Source organism: Eschrichtius robustus, chromosome 6 (assembly GCF_028021215.1).
Source record: "Eschrichtius robustus isolate mEscRob2 chromosome 6, mEscRob2.pri, whole genome shotgun sequence".
NCBI classification, from domain to species: domain Eukaryota; kingdom Metazoa; phylum Chordata; class Mammalia; order Artiodactyla; family Eschrichtiidae; genus Eschrichtius; species Eschrichtius robustus.
In genome coordinates, this window is record NC_090829.1 from 72,621,717 (window position 1) to 72,639,710 (window position 17,994).

Genomic DNA, 17,994 nt, shown 5'->3' on the forward strand with positions numbered 1-17,994 from the left:
TGCTGCATACATGCTGAAGCCAGGGAAGGAGATTTCACTACTTCTTAACATTTCCAACTCCAGCATCTTTATGTTTATAGGACTCTCGGTGGGTTCTGGTTAAGAGCCTGGTGTCTAGGGTAGGGGTGGAGCACCAGGAATAACAGGGTAATGGCTTCCACAGTCAGGCTCAGTTTTAGAGGAGGTCCAGAGGATAAAGGGATGGACATAGTTTCAAAGGGGAGAGGTAAGCTGGCTATGCCTTGGTCTTGTAGGAAGGTAGGAAAGGAGACCTCGGAGAGCTGTCTTGAACACATTGCCTAGGGCTTAACTGTAGAAGGGCTGGTATAAGCAATCTTGTCATTTAGCCATTCACCAAACATGCCTGCCTGCTCTTTGTGATGAATTTCATGGAAAAGTATTGCATCTCTGTGGAGAGAAAGGGCTCCTCCTGGGTCAGTTCTTTCCAGGAAGTCCTTTGAAGGCATGACTTGCAATCCAGGTGTGCAGATGCCAAAGGCACAGCATGCCACTGTTGCACTGCCCCCCTGAAAACAGCAACCTTTGGGACTCCATTGGGACCACGTCTGCCTACTAATAAGGACAAGCTCCCAGGCACACTGATCATGCCTCAGTGTGGTGCAGAGGAAGGGCGTGGCTGCTCAGAGGTGGGAATCTCTGGAGGAGGCGGCAGGGGCTGGACTTCAAAGGGTGGGGTGGACCTGGCTGTAGTGGGGGCAGCCTCATCAAAGGCGAGGAAGCAGCAGTGTTGTGTGTGGAGCTGGTCTTCCTGTTTGACCTGAGTGGGAAGTGGCAGCTGAGGTTGGGAATCTCAGCCTGGGCCAGCACAGAGATTTCTGTGTCCTTCCTTTTGATGTTTTTTAACTTCGAGGGGAGAGGATTGAGTTAATCGTGTTCTTCACTTCATGACACGTTGTCATCATTGGTCCCTACAAATTCCCTCTCTGTTTTATTTATTTAGTCCCATTTCCTCATCCATAAGCCACACATTTTAATATGCTTGACCTCTTTTGTTCTGTTTGTACATTTTCTCGTATAAGGTGCATTGTTGTTGAGTTGCTTAGAAGGCATGTTATTCTCACTTATGTAAATGAGTTTGGGTTTTCTCTGTCTCATTCCACTTCCGATGTTTTATTTGACACTGTGGTTTTAAGATCCATCCATCCTGCCTTGTGTGCCTCTGGACAATGGTTAACCGCTGCATAGTACTGCATGAAGTCTACGCACTGCATTTTGCCTATCTGTCCCCCAGGGGTGGACATCCGTGTTGCCCAAAACTGGCTCCTTTGCAAAGGAGTGCCATGTCGAGAGCTGCCTTTGGGCAGGCTGGTGGCCTCACAGGGCTGTCACATGCTCCTCATTCAACAAGAAACTTGTGAGGTCAGCTGGATGTGTCCAGCCAGAGCAGAAGTGACTATGACTTCAGATCCTGAGGCACCTGCAAGGTTGCTTACAGGCTGTCCACGTTCATGGTAACCATGTAATGTGGTGATGCATGGGATATTAGGTCTCAGTCCTGGCTTTGCAAGGACAATGTGTTCTTTATGCATAAGAGAAAGTTTAGGAAACAAATCCAGGATGTGTTTTCCTGAAGGTCTGAAGGTCGGCTTGTGAGTAAACATGGTCTTCGGTTTGATGCGGGGACAGGGTTGGGGGAGGGGCAGCACATACTCACAGCAAGGAAAAGGGGTTGGAATGCAACTGGGAAAGAGTGTGTGTGTGTGTGAAAGGGTGACTAGGCCAGAGTGGAAGGTGGAAGAAGGAAAGGGCATCGTCAGGAAAGACTGTCTTCCTTCCCTCTTACCTGCCCATCCTTGTCATGACTTGGAGATAACCTGTTGCTGGGTCCCAGTTATAGCTTCTAAGGGAAGAGCACACAGAGTGAGCTGCTATTCTTACTTTAACAGGGTTGGCTCCTGTCCATGCTTCCTGTATTTCAGGAGAATTGTTTTTCGATTTGGGGAAACAACTACATTCACGCGGAGTCCAGAGGGTTTGCCCCGCATCAGTGTGTCTGTCCATCTGATGCTGCAAAGGGATTTGGGCAGCTGGAGATGCTGTTTTGCTTCTTGACATCTTCCTTTCAGGCTGGCCAGGGTGGCTCTGACTTCAGGCTGGACGTGGTAGGAGAGGGTGGGGGAACCATGGGAAGCAGTCATGGAATTCCAGGCATTTCCTCCTCCAATTCCAGGATCTACAGGCGAAGCCTAGAAGGGACTGGGCAGGTTGCAGATTGAACCCATCGGAATTAGTGGGAATCCCCAGTTTACCTCGACTGACTGATTCTTTCCATGAAAGCCATATCCCTCGGACAACCCTGTCAGTGAAAGGATTAGAGTGGCTCCACGGTTGCCTTGACGCAGAGGGCAGGGGTGTAATATTGACATCAAGCATTAGAGATTCATGGAGGCTTGGGCTGGCTGTTCCTGGTTGCCCATTTCTTCACCACCATACCACAGCATCTAGTATAGTGCCTGACACAGGCTATGCTTTGGCCTATAAGGCCCTACGCCTTCTGGTCACTTCCATTTTTCCCATTGCTCAAGATGCTCCAGCCCAACTGGGCTTTCTGTCACTCTAACATAACAAGCCTATTGCAGTCCTGCCTCAGGACCTTTGCACCTGCTGTAACTGCCCCCTGGGACTCTTTACCCCTCAGATCTCTAAATGCCTGGCCCCTTGTCATCATTATGGTTCCAGCACTAACATCATCTTCCTAGAGAAGCCTTCCCTGACAATCCCGCTAAAAGGCCCCATCTTTACCTCCCTGACCATTCTCTATCCCATTACTCTGTTCTATTTCTTTATAGCATTTGCCATTCTGTCAAATTCTTTTATTTATATAATTGTTTAGGTACTTACTGCTGTCTCTCCCTCCTGACCACAGGCTCGATAAAAGCAGGGACGTTGCTTTGCTCACCACTGTTTCCTTAGGGCCTATGTCACCCTGTGTGTAAAGTATGTGCTTAATAAGCATTTGGCAAATCAGTCAGTGAATGAATAAGTGAATGAGTGAATGAGCCAGCTGAACTGGAAGCAGGGCAGTAGAAAAGAATCTGGACTGGGGAAGGAAAACACTTAGCATGAATTCCTTGTTCCTTTCATGGGAGCCATTGATTCTGCAAAAAAAAGCCCCTTTACCCCTGTAAGTTGCAGCTTGCTCATCAGAAAAATGGAGACAACAATACCTTCACTCTGTGCCTCACCAGACTGTGAGTGAGGAAAGGATGCGAAAGCTTCTAGTATGGTGTAAAGCTCCGCCCACTGGTAGTCGCTGTGGTCATGCTCAGTGGGGGCACACCTCTCCAGCTGGGATGTAGAGGAACTGCACGCCTTGGCTGCCTTGTGTGTTTCTGTTTTTCTATCAAGCAGCCAGGGAGAGTTTCCTGGGCACTATTAGATGCCAGGAACCCCCCAGGGACTGGGGTCTGCACAGGAGGCGGGGCCTGGCCCCTGATTTAATTGGAGGCAATTAGTGAGTGATGCTGGCCAGCTCTTTATTAGTCATCAGTCTAAAGAGCTGAAATGGAGCAAGGCTGAATAAAGTCCATTAACTATAACCATATTTACACTTCTATTGTCAGCCGCACCATTTGTTGATTTAAAACAAGCTGACTTTATTAGAGTCATTATTTCTGTCTGGGAGAGACAAAGAACCTGCATTTTGTAAGTATGTGTGCAATGATTACAGCTGAAGAGGACCCATGCCTGTGCTTGGTGGATGTTTTCAGAACCAATCATTCTCAGTGTGGTAGAATTTTTATTTATTCTAAGAAAGAAACAGGCTTCACTCTAGAGCAATAAAGAAAACCCCAGGAACTATGTTTGCTAAGAGTCTTCCTTTTTCATCTTAAGTGTTGTTCAAATACACCAGGATCCTGAATCCTTGGGGAGATGATAGGACTTGGAGAATCAGAAGGAGCGGAGTGAGGTGTGAGCGCGCAAGGCTCGAGCCTTGCAGGCTGGGATGAGTATGGCATTTTCTGGGTACCGTGAGGAGGCTGGCCTGCCTAGAGTGGGGTTCATGTTGAGAGGTAACAGGAGATGCCATTGGGAGGATACGGCAGAGGCTTTGAGTGCCAGCTCGAGCAATGTTGGGATACATTGTATTTTTCAAGGATTGGTGCCACAGGTCCAGCCTGCATGCTCTTCTTGAAATGTGACTTTGGCAGCCCTCCCACTGAGTGGCACCCATTCCTCTTGAGCCTGGACAAGACTGCCTCAACCCCTAGAGTATGGCAGAAGGGGCATCATGTAAATTCCAAGGCTAGGTCATAAAAATTCCATGCACCTCCATTTTTCTCTCTTGGGCTACTTCCTCTTAGAACCCAGTCACCATGCTTTGAAGAGGCCCAAACTCACACAGAGAGGCCATGCATAGGTGTTCTGGCAACCACCCAGCTGAAGACCCCACTGATGGCCAGTATCAATGACTAGACATATTAGTGAAGAGAACTCCAGATACCTCCAGCCCCAGCTGTTGAGTAACTCCTCCCACCCCCTCGTCTTCATGTCTTCTCAGATAAGGCCCCAGATATTCTGGAGTGGAGATAAACCACCCTGGCCAAGCCTTGTTTAAGTTCCTAACTCTCACCATCTGCAAGATAATGCCTATTTTATGTCATCCCCAACATGGTCTCGGGGGTGGTTTCTTACGCAGCTGAATCACTGGAACAAACACGTACTTCAGTGAGAAGCCATTAAAAGATGGGGCAGAGAGACATGCTCAGGGCAGTGCCAGGCACCCTGAGCAGCTGGTCCCAGTGATCGTCACAGCAGTCATCTCTGTTTTCATGGATAAACACAGGCAACGTGGTACAGAGAGTGCCATCTCTCTTTACAGGTGAGGAAACCAAGACTCAGTGAGACTCGCTACCTCAAGGCCCTACAGTGAGTAAGTGGCAGCAGATCAAGCCAATCTCCCCCACATCCAGCAAAGCAGCATCTAATCCCTCCTACCGTACTTGCCCAAGCCCCTCCCTGTCGCCTGCCCTTCCCTGATAGATGAGGAAGTTGGCCAGAGTACTGATGCCTTGTTCGAAGTCCCCAGAGCTCGAGAACAACACCCGGTGACTGAGAATTCATCCTGCTCCACCACCCTGCTGAGCACCCTGAGGGCTTCCAGGGACATGAACTTCTCTGGTTCACTACAGTTAACGTGGTGTCTCAGGTTCACCGTGACCGTGATCATGTCATAGCTTGTCTAGACTAACTCTTCATTATACCCATGGGCAAGCCCAGAGCCTAGCCATTCTTGAAGGCCTATCCCACTTGCTACCTCCTCAATAAAGCCTTCCCTGATGTCCCGACCATTAATAATTCATCACTCTCTCTTTGAGCTCTAGTAGCCCTTTGTTCCTAACTCTGTTGGAGTGCATTATATGGAGGTATCTCCACTTACTTGTCTAGTGATTAGTGTTGACTGTCAACTGGGTCTTAGCTGGCCTCTTGCTAGAAACCTACACATGGCCTCTCCATGTAATCTCTCCTCGTTAGCAATAACAAATAAATAAATATTTATGAACTAGAAATGAATCTGCAGGTCCAACTGCCAGTGGGAGAATGTATGTGTGTCTGAGTGGAGAGAAGCAGGGCAGGTGAGTGGGTTTGGAGGTGAAGAGGGAGGGAGGGAAGTGGGCGTTCAAACGAGATGACTTTTAATTCCCCTCTCAGCCCTGAATTCCTCTGGGATGCTTCACAGCATCCACCCCGGTAGCAGGCTCTCTGCCAACGCATCCTGACGGAAAGTTGTGTGCCCAGCACGGTGCCAGATCAAGGCTGCATGCAGCAGATCTGGCCAGGGCCAAGTGCAGCCAGGATGGCCTGCAGAGGCTGGGTGGGTCTATGCCCGTGGTTCCAGTGCTGAGCTGTAAGTCAGAAGGCCTGGGGCAGCTCTCAACTGGACCACTCGCTTCAGTGAGGACTTGATGGGCATCCACCAACCATGTGCTGCCACTGGGCTGGGCCCCAGTAGGGCACAAAGGAGTAAGACCCAATCTCCCTATAGGAGCTTGCAGATAACTTGAGAATTTATGTAACTTCTCTTTGGCTTACTTTTCTTGTCTGTAAACATTGAGAAAAGGTGAAACCATTTTGCCTGGTGGGCACGTGACACTCTATGTATTCTGGTTGAAACCAAATGTTCTCAGCCTTCGCCCTCAGACCCTCACTCCACAGATTTCCCTTTCTCAGTAGGGCTACCAAACAGACCATCAGAGCTTCAGGAAAGCAAGAATTGTTAGGACAGCCGCGAAGCCTGGCTGGCAACATTGAAAGCACTAAAAACAAGTGAGCTTCCAGAATGAAGGGATTAAGAAAAGACCTGAATTCAGAGGGCGATGAAGGAAAACAGTTACTTGAGAAAGGGAAAGGAATAAACAATAATAACTAGTCAGATTCCTTTTTAAACTCTTCTTTAATTTAGTTTTTTTCTCAAGAAGCTCAAATCACTTGCCAGCTTGCTCTGAGGCGGCTTCTCCCCCCTTCTGTGATGGGCATTGGGGGATGGGGGAGACTTGGCTGCAGCAGCCGGGGACTCCAGGGACAGTGGAAAGAGCCCCGGAAAGAGCAGTGGAGGGGGATACCTGTGTGGGAAGAATCCCATTTCTTTTCACAGTCTTTGTTCTCTGTAACATGAGGGGGTCAGCCACAGGGATCACCCTCACCCTATTCCCTACCCCTGCCTCTGACCCTGCCATCTCCCCTCCCTGACCCCAGGCTTCCACTGGATACCTCTCCCCGCTCTGGTGTCTCCTCTACTCCCCCTTCCAAAACAGAGCCTCACTGTGAGTCACCCCTCTTCTCGGGCCACAGCTGACCCTTCCTCTCCAAAAATGCTTCTTCCTCTGGCTCTCGGGAAGCCCTTCCTTCCTGTGTATCCTGAATGCCAGAGCCCAAAGGCACATTAGGGATACCTCAGCGCTGTCCTCACTGGCTGCTCCACCCAGATCTCCTTCCATATCACACCTGGGCTCATGCCAAGCCAACTAAGGTAGGTGTCCAGTGTCTTCTAAAAGCTCCCCTGATAGCTCAAAGATGTGTCCAGGGTTGAGAACTAAAGGTGGCCTGAACTCCTCTGTCCCATGTGGATTCAAATGACCATCTCCTTTCTTAAAAACAAACTCATAGCCCTTCCAAAGCCACTCTTACCAACATCTCCTGGGTTTGGCTTACTTTGGTCTCTTTTTCTTCCTTTTCTTTTTAAAAAAATTTGGACCTGAAGTCCAGAGGGCTGAGTTAATGCTATTCCTCAGTTCATGGCATGTTCCTAATTGGATGATAGGAGATTATCCCTGGCCCCCCATCTATTCCCTTTCTTTACCCAGAGACCACCATTTTATCTTTTTACTTGAATATGCTCTGGCAAAAGGTGTGTTCTTTTGTGTATATGTGCTTTCACTTATGTAAGTCACACATTATACAGCTTGTTCTGTGGCAGCGACTTGTCTTCCTGACACTCTGCGTGTGCACTTTCGCACAGACCATCCAGCCTCTTCCTGGGTTTCTTCCCTGAATTCACCGTTCTCCTTTCTGAGAGAGATGAGACAGATCTGCCCCCAGGGCCAGAAATGTTGTGGAGTATGTATGTATCCTCCCATCCGTTAGCCCTGTACTGGGAGTCAGACCGAGATGTGGGTGGAGGAACGCCCTGCTTCCCACAGATCGTGGGACTTGACCTACACCCAGGACAGAGGCACTCGTCTATGAGTCCTGGGAAACTACTGTCTTCATGTTACCATCCAATAAACAGCTGCCCCACCCACCTTGTTCTGTTGGCCCTGGTTTCACAACTGCTGATGTGGCATCCCAAGTTCCTGGTCACTTGGGAAGACAACCCAGAGCACCATTATCTATGCCCTGAGCACCCTGGGTGTCTGCCCGTCAGCACACTTGTGCACACACAGCGACAGCCAATAGCCTGGCACCCTGGACCACCAGTGCTGATGCCCTCCATCCCAAGGGCCAGAACTGATGGGATCTCTTTACAGCGGAGCCTGGTGTTGAGACCCAGTGCTGAGCTGTGTTTCCGACCATCTGACTTGATCTTGAAAGGATTGCATTCTCCTGCCACTTGCTGGCAGATTCCAGCTTGGGGCATGTTCTCTGGAGCTGGCTGTCTCATTAAGCCCAACCTGCCTGCTTTGGCATCCAGCTGGATGGGTTTTATGGCCAACAGAGCAAATAGTTACACCGAGCTGGAGCAAATGGATTATCTTTGGTCTTTTTATGCAAAAACAAAACCAAAATGTTTCTGATTTTGTTTTGGGAGTGATGTATGTGGGCATAGGTGCAATGTGTTAGACCCAGTCCAAACCCTTCCTCTTGCAAGGAGGAAGCCGAGGTCAAAGGGACTTGCACAGGGTGATAGAGTTAGCAGAAGAGCCCCCAGTAGAACCCAGGTGTCCCAACCTCTGGGCTGATTTTTCCGTGCACCAGCCTTTGTTCTGTATTTGATCACCCCCAGGGTGTGTGTCCTCTTCAGTGTATCAGATCAGATGTTCTGCAGGACAGACAGCCTTCTCTCCTGTGCTGAGTTGTTGAGCACAGATCACAGAATGTGTACTGTTCTGCCCAATGTTTTTGTCCCGGCCCTGCCTCGGATGAGCTGTATGAATTAGGACACATGATTTCAATTTCTGAGGTTCAGTTTCTAACCCCAGGAAAAAGGGATAACAATAGCTACAACATATGCATCAGGAGTCTTAAAATATTCATACCCTTTAACCCAGTGATCTGAGTCTGGGCAGTTATCCTGTAAAAGTAACCCAAAACACATAAAAGGCTTTATGCTCAAGAATGTCCATTGCCATTACATATTATGTCTAAGAAGACTTTTTGATAATGTGGGAAAATGCTTATGTTACACTGAGTTAAAAATTGTTTAAAAAAAGGAAGAAGGAAATAAACCAAAAGTGACTTCTGGGTTGCTTGGGGGGTGGTTAGCTTATGTATAATTTTTTCCTTATCCTTTTCTGCACTTTCCAAAAATTTTGCAATATATGTATATATGACTTTTATAAGTAGGAAAAAAAATCCTTAAGTCATCAAACATCAAAAATAAAAGAAACATTTAAACACCTATCCTGCTTTATCATCTTCTAAGCATCTTCTTCAGTGTCTGTTATCAGATCTCACAACAGCCCCAAGAGTTAGACGACTTGGACTCCACTTACAAATGAGGATGCTGAGGAGGGAGGTAAAGGGATTCTTTGTACATGTAAGTGGGGACCAGCAAGGGAACCAAGCTCCTGGCCTCAGTGATAGAGCCCCTGCGGTCACTGTGCCTTGCCCCTCAGAGCCGCAGTGGCAAGACTGACCAAGGAGGGAACAGGGTAATTGTTAGGCACCTTACGACATATCTTAGGGGGCAGATGGCTCCCGCTCGAGGCAGAAGGGGAACCTGAGGTTCTTGACCCCTTACCTCTGGCTCAAGCAGAGGAAGGGGAGGTGCGGGGAGCCCCACAGAGAGGCTGCCTGAGGTCTGGATGACTTGGCCTGGGGCTTCTTATAGCAGGGCTGTGTCCTTGAGCTCATAAGTGAGAGGTGAGTGGCATCAGCTGGGGGGTGAGGTGGGGTGGCGAGAGAGTCATGGGCGCCAGGAGCCAGGGAGAACACATTACACTCCACACTGGCACCACCCAATAGCCCTAGTCTAGAAGGTAATAACAGCCTGTCCAACTGGGCCGCCCTTTGCCAGGGGTTGTGCTGCCAGTGAGGGGCAGAAAGTCCACCAAAGGTCCTTGGTGTTTCCATTTGCCTTAACGCCTGCTTCCTGCTCATTCTATCCTTTCTTGGAACCTCAAAAGCTCCCCAAGAGAGGAGGCAGGCCTGGTGACCCCGATGGCCAGATGCTGTCCCCAAAGCTCCCACAGAGGCTGGCGGGGGAGGGGGGAAGTGAGCTGGGCTCACGGGCCCTTCTGCAGCCAGAGCTGAGGGTCCAGTCCGGTGCTGGGAAAGTGTATGCCTCTCCCTCCAGAGCCGGGGAAAGGGAGGGAGTTTAGGGTTTTGAACTCTCCTGAGTAGTGCCTCGGCATCTCGCCCTGTCCAGGTGGCACCATTTTGCAATAGCCCCTCCTGTTCTACTGTCTCTGGATAAGGTTTACACTCTCCTGAGTCCCTGTCAGAGCCCCTCCAATATGTGGCTGGTGGCTATTTATGCCATTGGTGAGGGTGGGAAGGTATTCCCAGGCCAGAGCGGGGAACATACAGGGTAAAACGTTTTCACGTGGTCCACTTGGCTGTAGTGTGGGTGAGGAGGATGAGTTGTAGGGAGGAAGTCCTAAAAGGGAGGAAGGAGGAAGGTCAGGTGGTGGAAGGTCTGAGACCCTCTCTGGCACTGCCACCCTCTGCCACCTCCCTGAACCTGTGAGGGCGGAATAAGACTCTGGCTGAGGGCATGCGATGAACACCAAGGCAGGGCATCATACAAGAGAGGGGTTGCGGGGCTGACTCAGCTGTTTGCTGAGGATTGACCATCTTCATTCCCAAACCAACCCAACGCTGTATGTCTGGCAGTACAGAGTACTTGCCCATGGCTCTCGAGGGGAAGATGCATCATAATTACTTGTTTAAAATGCAGGTTGCAGAGACCTTCTCTGAAGAGTCTGTTTCAGGTCTGGGGTGATGCCTAGGAATAAGCATTTTAACAATTTCCCCAGGTGATTCCGATGCATTTGGTGCATGGACCATACTTGGGGATCACCCACCTCACAGGTTAATCTGACTTGCCTGCAGCCAAATATAACTACACAGGCTCCAGAATATGTCCTTGGACAATTGCCATCTTATCAATATCTCTGGTCCAGAAGTTTAACTGAGGAATCTCTATTACCCACACTAAGCAGGTGTTCCCCTCTCTCCCAGGTGCAACAGAGAAGTCCTGCCAAGCATATCTGCAATCCCCATGGAAAGGAGTTCATGCCTTATCAATGCTCAGTTTGGCGGGCCCAAAGTATATGTAAGTGTTTCTTGCTATGGGTCATCTGGAACCCTAGTGCTCCATAGTACTACGAATAAATCCTTGAACTCTTTCCAAAAACTCTTAACTGTAATAAGCCTGTAGAACTAACCAACATATTCATTTTCCTTGCTTTTGGTGCAAAATAGATCTACTTAGTACGGTGACATTGGGCTGAATTCACTGCAGTAAACATTTATTGAATACCCACTGTGTGTTAGGTCAGGCTGACATGAAATTTACATGTTTACATGTCATTGATTCATTAGTACATTGGCAAATAAATTAGCACTCAAGCAGGCATTATTGTTCAAAACATAAGCTCTGTAAGAGGAACAAAATAATGAAATTTTAAAGAAGAGGTTTGCAGACAAAGATGTCACAAAGAAAGAAAACTACAGGCCAATATCACTGATGAACACTGATGCAAAAATCCTCAACAAAATACTAGCAAACAGAATCCAACAGCACATTTAAAGGATCATACACCATGATCAAGTGGGGTTTATCCCAGGAATGAAAGGATTCTTCAATATATGCAAATCAATCAATGTGATAAACCATATTAACAAATTGAAGGAGAAAAACCATATGATCATCTCAATAGATGCAGAAAAGGCTTTCTACAAAATTCAGCATCCATTTATGATAAAAACCCTCCAGAAAGTAGGCATAGAGGGAACTTACTTCAACATAATAAAGGCCATATATGACAGACCCACAGCCAACATCATTCTCAATGGTGAAAAACTGAAACCATTTCCTCTAAGATCAGGAACAAGACAAGCTTGTCCACTCTCACCACTGTTATTCAACATAGTTTTGGAAGTTTTAGCCACAGCAATCAGAGAAGAAAAAGAAATAAAAGGAATCCAAATCAGAAAAGACAAAGTAAAACTGTCACTATTTGCAGATGACATGATACCATACATAGAGATTCCTAAAGATGCTACCAGAAAACTACTAGAGCTAATCAGTGAATTTGGTAAAGTAGCAGGATACAAAATTCATGCACAGAAATCTCTTGCATTCCTATACACTAATGATGAAAAATCTGAAAGAGAAATTAAGGAAACACTCCCATTTGCCATTGCAACAAAAAGGATAAAATACCTAGGAATAAACCTACCTAAGGAGAAAAAAGACCTGTATGCAGAAAACTATAAGACACTGATGAAAGAAATTGAAGATGATACAAACAGATGGAGAGATATACCATGTTCTTGGATTGGAAGAATCAACATTGTGAAAAAGACTATACTACCCAAAGCAATCTACAGATTCAATGCAATCCCTATCACACTACCAATGGCATTTTTCACAGAACTAGAACCAAAAATTTCACAATTTGTAAGGAAACACAAAAGACCCCGAATAGCAAAAGCAATCTTGAGAAAGAAAATCGGAGCTGGAGGAATCAGGCTCCCGGACTTCAGACTCTACTACAAAGCTACAGCAATCAAGTCAGTATGGTACTGGCACAAAAACAGAAATAGAGATCAGTGGAACAGGATAGAAAGCCCAGAGATAAACTCACGCACATATGGTCACCTTATTTTTGATAAAGGAGGCAAGAATATACAATGGAGATAAGACAGCCTCTTCAATAAGTGGTGCTGGGAAAACTGGACAGCTACATGTAAAAGAATGAAATTAGAACACTCCCTAACACCATATACAAAAATGGATTAAACTCAAAATGGATTAAAGACCTAAATGTAAGGCCAGACACTATCAAACTCTTAGAGGAAAACATAGGCAGAACACTCTATGACATAAATCACAGCAAGATCCTTTTTGACCCACCTCCTAGAGAAATGGAAATAAAAACAAAAATAAACAAATGGGACCTAATGAAACTTAAAAGCTTTTGCACAACAAAGGAAACCATAAACAAGACGAAAAGACAACCCTCAGAATGGGAGAAAATATTTGCCAACTAAGCAACTGACAAAGGATTAATCTCCCAAATTTACAAGCAGCTCATGCAGCTCAATATCAAAAAACCAAACAACCCAATCCAAAACTGGGCAGAAGACCTAAATAGACATTTCTTCAAAGAAGATATACAGATTGCCAACAAACACATGAAAGGATGCTCAACATCACTAATCATTAGAGAAATGCAAATCAAAACTACAATGAGGTATCACCTCACACCAGTCAGAATGGCCATCATCAAAAACTCCACAAACAATAAATGCTGGAGAGGGTGTGGAGAAAAGGGAACCCTCTTGCACTGTTGGTGGGAATGTAAATTGATACAGCCACTATGGAGAACAGTATGGAGGTTCCCTAAGAAACTAAAAATAGAACTACCATACGACCCAGCAATCCCATACTGGGCATATACCCTGAGAAAACCATAATTCAAAAAGAGTCATGTACCACAATGTTCATTGCCGCTCTGTTTACAATAGCCAGGACATGGAAGCAACCTAAGTGTCCATCGACCGATGAATGGATAAAGAAGATGTGGCACATATATACAATGGAATATTACTCAGCCATAAAAAGAAACGAAATTGAGTTATTTGTAGTGAGGTGGATGGACCTAGAGTCTGTCATACAGAGTGAAGTAAGTCAGAAAGAGAAAAACAAATACCGTATGCTAACACATATATATGGAATCTGAAAAAAAAAAAAGGTTCTGAAGAACCTAGGGACAGGAAAGGAATAAAGATGATGACTTAGAGAATGGACTTGAGGACACGGGGAGGTGGAAGGGTAAGCTGGGTCGAAGCAAGAGAGTGGCATAGACATATATACACTACCAAATGTAAAATAGATAGCTAGTGGGAAGCAGCCGCATAGCACAGGGAGATCAGCTTGGTGCTTTGTGACCACCTAGAGGGGTGGGATAGGGAGGGTGGGAGGGAGACACAAGAGGGAGGGGATATGGGGATATATGTATATGTATAGCTGATTCACTTTGTTATAAAGCAGAAACTAATACACCATTGTAAAGCAATTATACTCCAATAAAGATGTTTAAAAAAAAAATAAAAGAAGAGATTTGAAACCCCGGTCTGGACATCTAGCTCCTTGTATGTGACTGATAGAAGGTTGTTTAAAAAAATGAAAACGGTTTTACTCACCTTTTTCCCTCCTTTGCTAGAAGAGACAACTCTAGCCTCCCAGAGAACAGTCTGTTCCCTGGACACCTTTCAGATACGTTAATTTCTTTCAGTCCAGGGTTGCAGGGAAAAGGGATTTTTTTCTAGGAGAAAGTGTCCACTTTCCATAGCTGCATCTGGGGAAGGCTGAGGGTTGTCCCCTGTTGCCCTCTGGCTTTTCTCCTGTTTTATGGCCAGGCCCATGTGCAACTTCTGAGATCCCTAATTTTGCCTGATACACGGGAAACTTAAGTGGCTGCATTAAGGCTCAGACGTTAGCAGAGAACTCTTGTACTGCCTAAGGATGAGTGATTCATGTATTCCATGTGCCAGAGTGGGCTAGTAGTCAAAAGCTCATTAGAGTTAATTAAGTATATTCTTTACTGACAGGAAGTGTAGACTTCTGGTGCTCAGTAGCAAGGTGCTTTTGAGTTTGGGGAACATTTTAAATTCACTCTTTCTCCTTTTCCTGGGAGATCTCAGTGTCTCCTCCACCATCATGAACCCCCCATGGTGGGCGTCAGAATCCCCCCTGGAGATTCTGATTGAGTTGGTCTGAGCCAGGCATTTTCCTTTTTGAAATCTTCCATAGGCAACTCTGAATCACTCCAAAGCTTGAGAACCAGTGACTATATAAGTGGATGATTCTCAAATTGACACCCCCTCTCCAGAGCTCCTGAGCCTCAGACTTTGCAACCTTCTGCCTTCTGGGCATCTCCCTCTGGGATGTCTAATGGGCATCTCAAACTCCAAGTAGAAGAGGTGTGGGAGTCACTCACCAGCTGCCTTCAACTCGTTCCATCCATTCTTTCTTCCAAAATATATCTCAGGTCTAGCACCTCCTATATGGAAAAGCCTGCCTTTTGCAAACAAAGTCTAACTGTCGCTGGATGGAGAAGCCATTTCTCTGATTCACAAGATTCCCCTTGAGAATTTCTCTCTGACCATTGCTCCCCTCCACAGTGACCTGGGTAAGGGCCTGTTCCTCTCCCTGCAGGAACACATGCCTCTTCCTTTACTTTGCTCCAGCAGAGACAAAGCTAGACTATTTGACAAGATTTGTTTCACTAACGACTCAGAGATAACAAGAAGGACGTGAACACAGGGCATAATGTGACACAAGACACCGTGGTATTCAGGGTGGAATTTCTCTTGCAAGCCTGCAGATCCTGCCTCATCCTGGCTCCTCTTCTGTATCCTTATGATGGGCATTATCTCAGAACTTGCCAAGCAGAGTATATGCCAAGTCCCTTTGACTCCTCAGATCTCTACCCAGACAGCCAGAGCAAGGTTCTCCTCCTATGTACATGCTCCATTTCTGCTCCTTGTCATGGCACCCATCTCTTCCTCAAATAACTGCTGTTGGAAATGACCACTCCCTTCAGAGGAGAACAGGTCTACTTCAGGGCTGTAAGTCCTGTAGACTTCAGCACTGCCACAAAACCAAAATAAGACACAGTGACCCCGACATTCATAATGAATATGCATCACACCTCTGGCCAGCTCCGCCACCATTGCCTTAGTTCTGGTCCTTATCAGCTCTTGCCAGTACATAGAAGGCGCCCACTGAATTCTTGACCACAGTCTTCCCCACTGTTGCAGGTCCACGATCTTAAAACTACATAGTATCATAATCTATGGGTTCTCAAACTATTGGGTCTCAGGACCCTTTTACGTTGTTAAAAATTACTGAAGACCCCAAAGCGATTTTATTTATGTGACTTATAGCTATCAATATTTACTGTGTTAGAAATTAAAAGAGTTTAAAGATATTTGTTGACTAATTCATTTTAAAACAGCAATAATAAACATGTCGAATAACACTTTTTAAAATAAAAAGTAATTATATTTCTCCAAACAACAAAAAATTTACTGAGAAGAATGTCATTGTTTTATATTTCTGTAAGTTGCTTTAATGTTTGGCTTAATAGTTGAAGCTGGAGGCTGTTGTGCTCTGTTGTTTTGTGCTATGTTGCACTATGAAGTATATGAGGAAAATCTGGCCTTACACATATATGTAGTTGAGAGGAGGAGTATTTTAACGGTCTTCTTAGATAATGATGGGTGTTCTTTTTTGATAGTATACCCAAACTCAAGAAGTGGTAGTTTCTTCTTTTTTAATTTTTTTAAAAAATTTTATTGTAGTAGAGTTGATTTACAATGTTGTGTTAGTTTCTGCCGTTCAGCTATACATATACATATATCCACTCTTTTTTTTAAGATTTTTTTCCCATATAGGCCATTACAGAGTACTGAGTAGAGTTCCATGTGCTATACAGTAGGTTCTTATTAGTTATCTATTTTATGTATAGTAGTGTATATGTCAACCCCAATCTCCCAATTTATGCCTCCCTGCTTATCCCCTGGAAACCATAAGTTTGTTTCCTACATCTGTGACTCTATTTCTGTTTTGTAAATAACTTCAGTTGTACTCATTTTTTAGATTCCACATATAAGCGGTATCATATGATATCTCACTCTTTCTCTCACTTACTTCACTCAGTATGAAAATCTCTAGGTCCATCCATGTTGCTGCAAATGGCATTATTTTGTTTTTTTTGGTTTTTTTTCAAAATGTTAAGATTTTATTTACAAAGCTTCTTTGCTGTACAAAAAGTAAAAATGCTGTTACAATCTCAGTGTAACTGGCTGCCACGGATGGATGACTCACCAATTGCAGCTATCCACTCTACAGCAAGAGTCTTACATGAAAACCTAACAACGCTTACAAATTTGTTGGTGTGAAGTCCCCAAGCTTGGTGGTGGATTTCAAGAGGGACTAAACGGAGGAAGGCGAAATGTCACAGGAACAATTCTTTGGCTCTTTGGGTGGGTGCATGTGCTGGGGTTTCTATCAGCCACTCTCTCACTTCGTCCCAGCTTACCCTTCCCCCTCCCCATGTCCTCAAGACCATTCTCTACGTCTGCATCTTTATTCCTGTCCTGTCCCTAAGTTCTTCAGAACCTTTTTTTTTTTTTTCAGATTCCATATATATGTGTTAGCATATGGTATTTGTTTTTCTCTTTCTGACTTACTTCACTCTGTATGACAGACTCTAGGTCATCCACCTCACTACAAATAACTCAATTTTGTTGTCTTTTTATGGCTGAGTAATATTCCATTGTATATATGTGCCACATCTTCTTTATCCATTCATCTGTTGATGGACACTTAGGTTGCTTCCATGTCCTGGCTATTGTAAACAGAGCGGCAATGAACATTGTGGTACATGACTCTTTTTGAATTATGGTTTTCTCAGGGTATATGCCCAGTATGGGATTGCTGGGTCGTATGGTAGTTCTATTTTTAGTTTCTTAGGGAACCTCCATACTGTTCTCCATAGTGGCTGTATCAATTTACATTCCCACCAACAGTGCAAGAGGGTTCCCTTTTCTCCACACCCTCTCCAGCACTTATTGTTTGTAGAGTTTTTGATGATGGCCATTCTGACTGGTGTGAGGTGATACCTCATTGTAGTTTTGATTTGCATTTCTCTAATGATTAGTGATGTTGAGCATCCTTTCAAGTGTCTGTTGGCAATCTGTATATCTTCTTTGGAGAAATGTCTATTTAGGTCTTCTGCCCAGTTTTGGATTGGGTTGTTTGGTTTTTTGATATTGAGCTGCATGAGCTGCTTGTAAATTTGGGAGATTAATCCTTTGTCAGTTGCTTAGTTGGCAAATATTTTCTCCCATTCTGAGGGTTGTCTTTTCGTCTTGTTTATGGTTTCCTTTGCTGTGCAAAAGCTTTTAAGTTTCATTAGGTCCCATTTGTTTATTTTTGTTTTTATTTCCATTTCTCTAGGAGGTGGGTCAAAAAGGATCTTGCTGTGATTTATGTCATAGAGTGTTCTGCCTATGTTTTCCTCTAAGAGTTTGATAGTGTCTGGCCTTACATTTAGGTCTTTAATCCATTTTGAG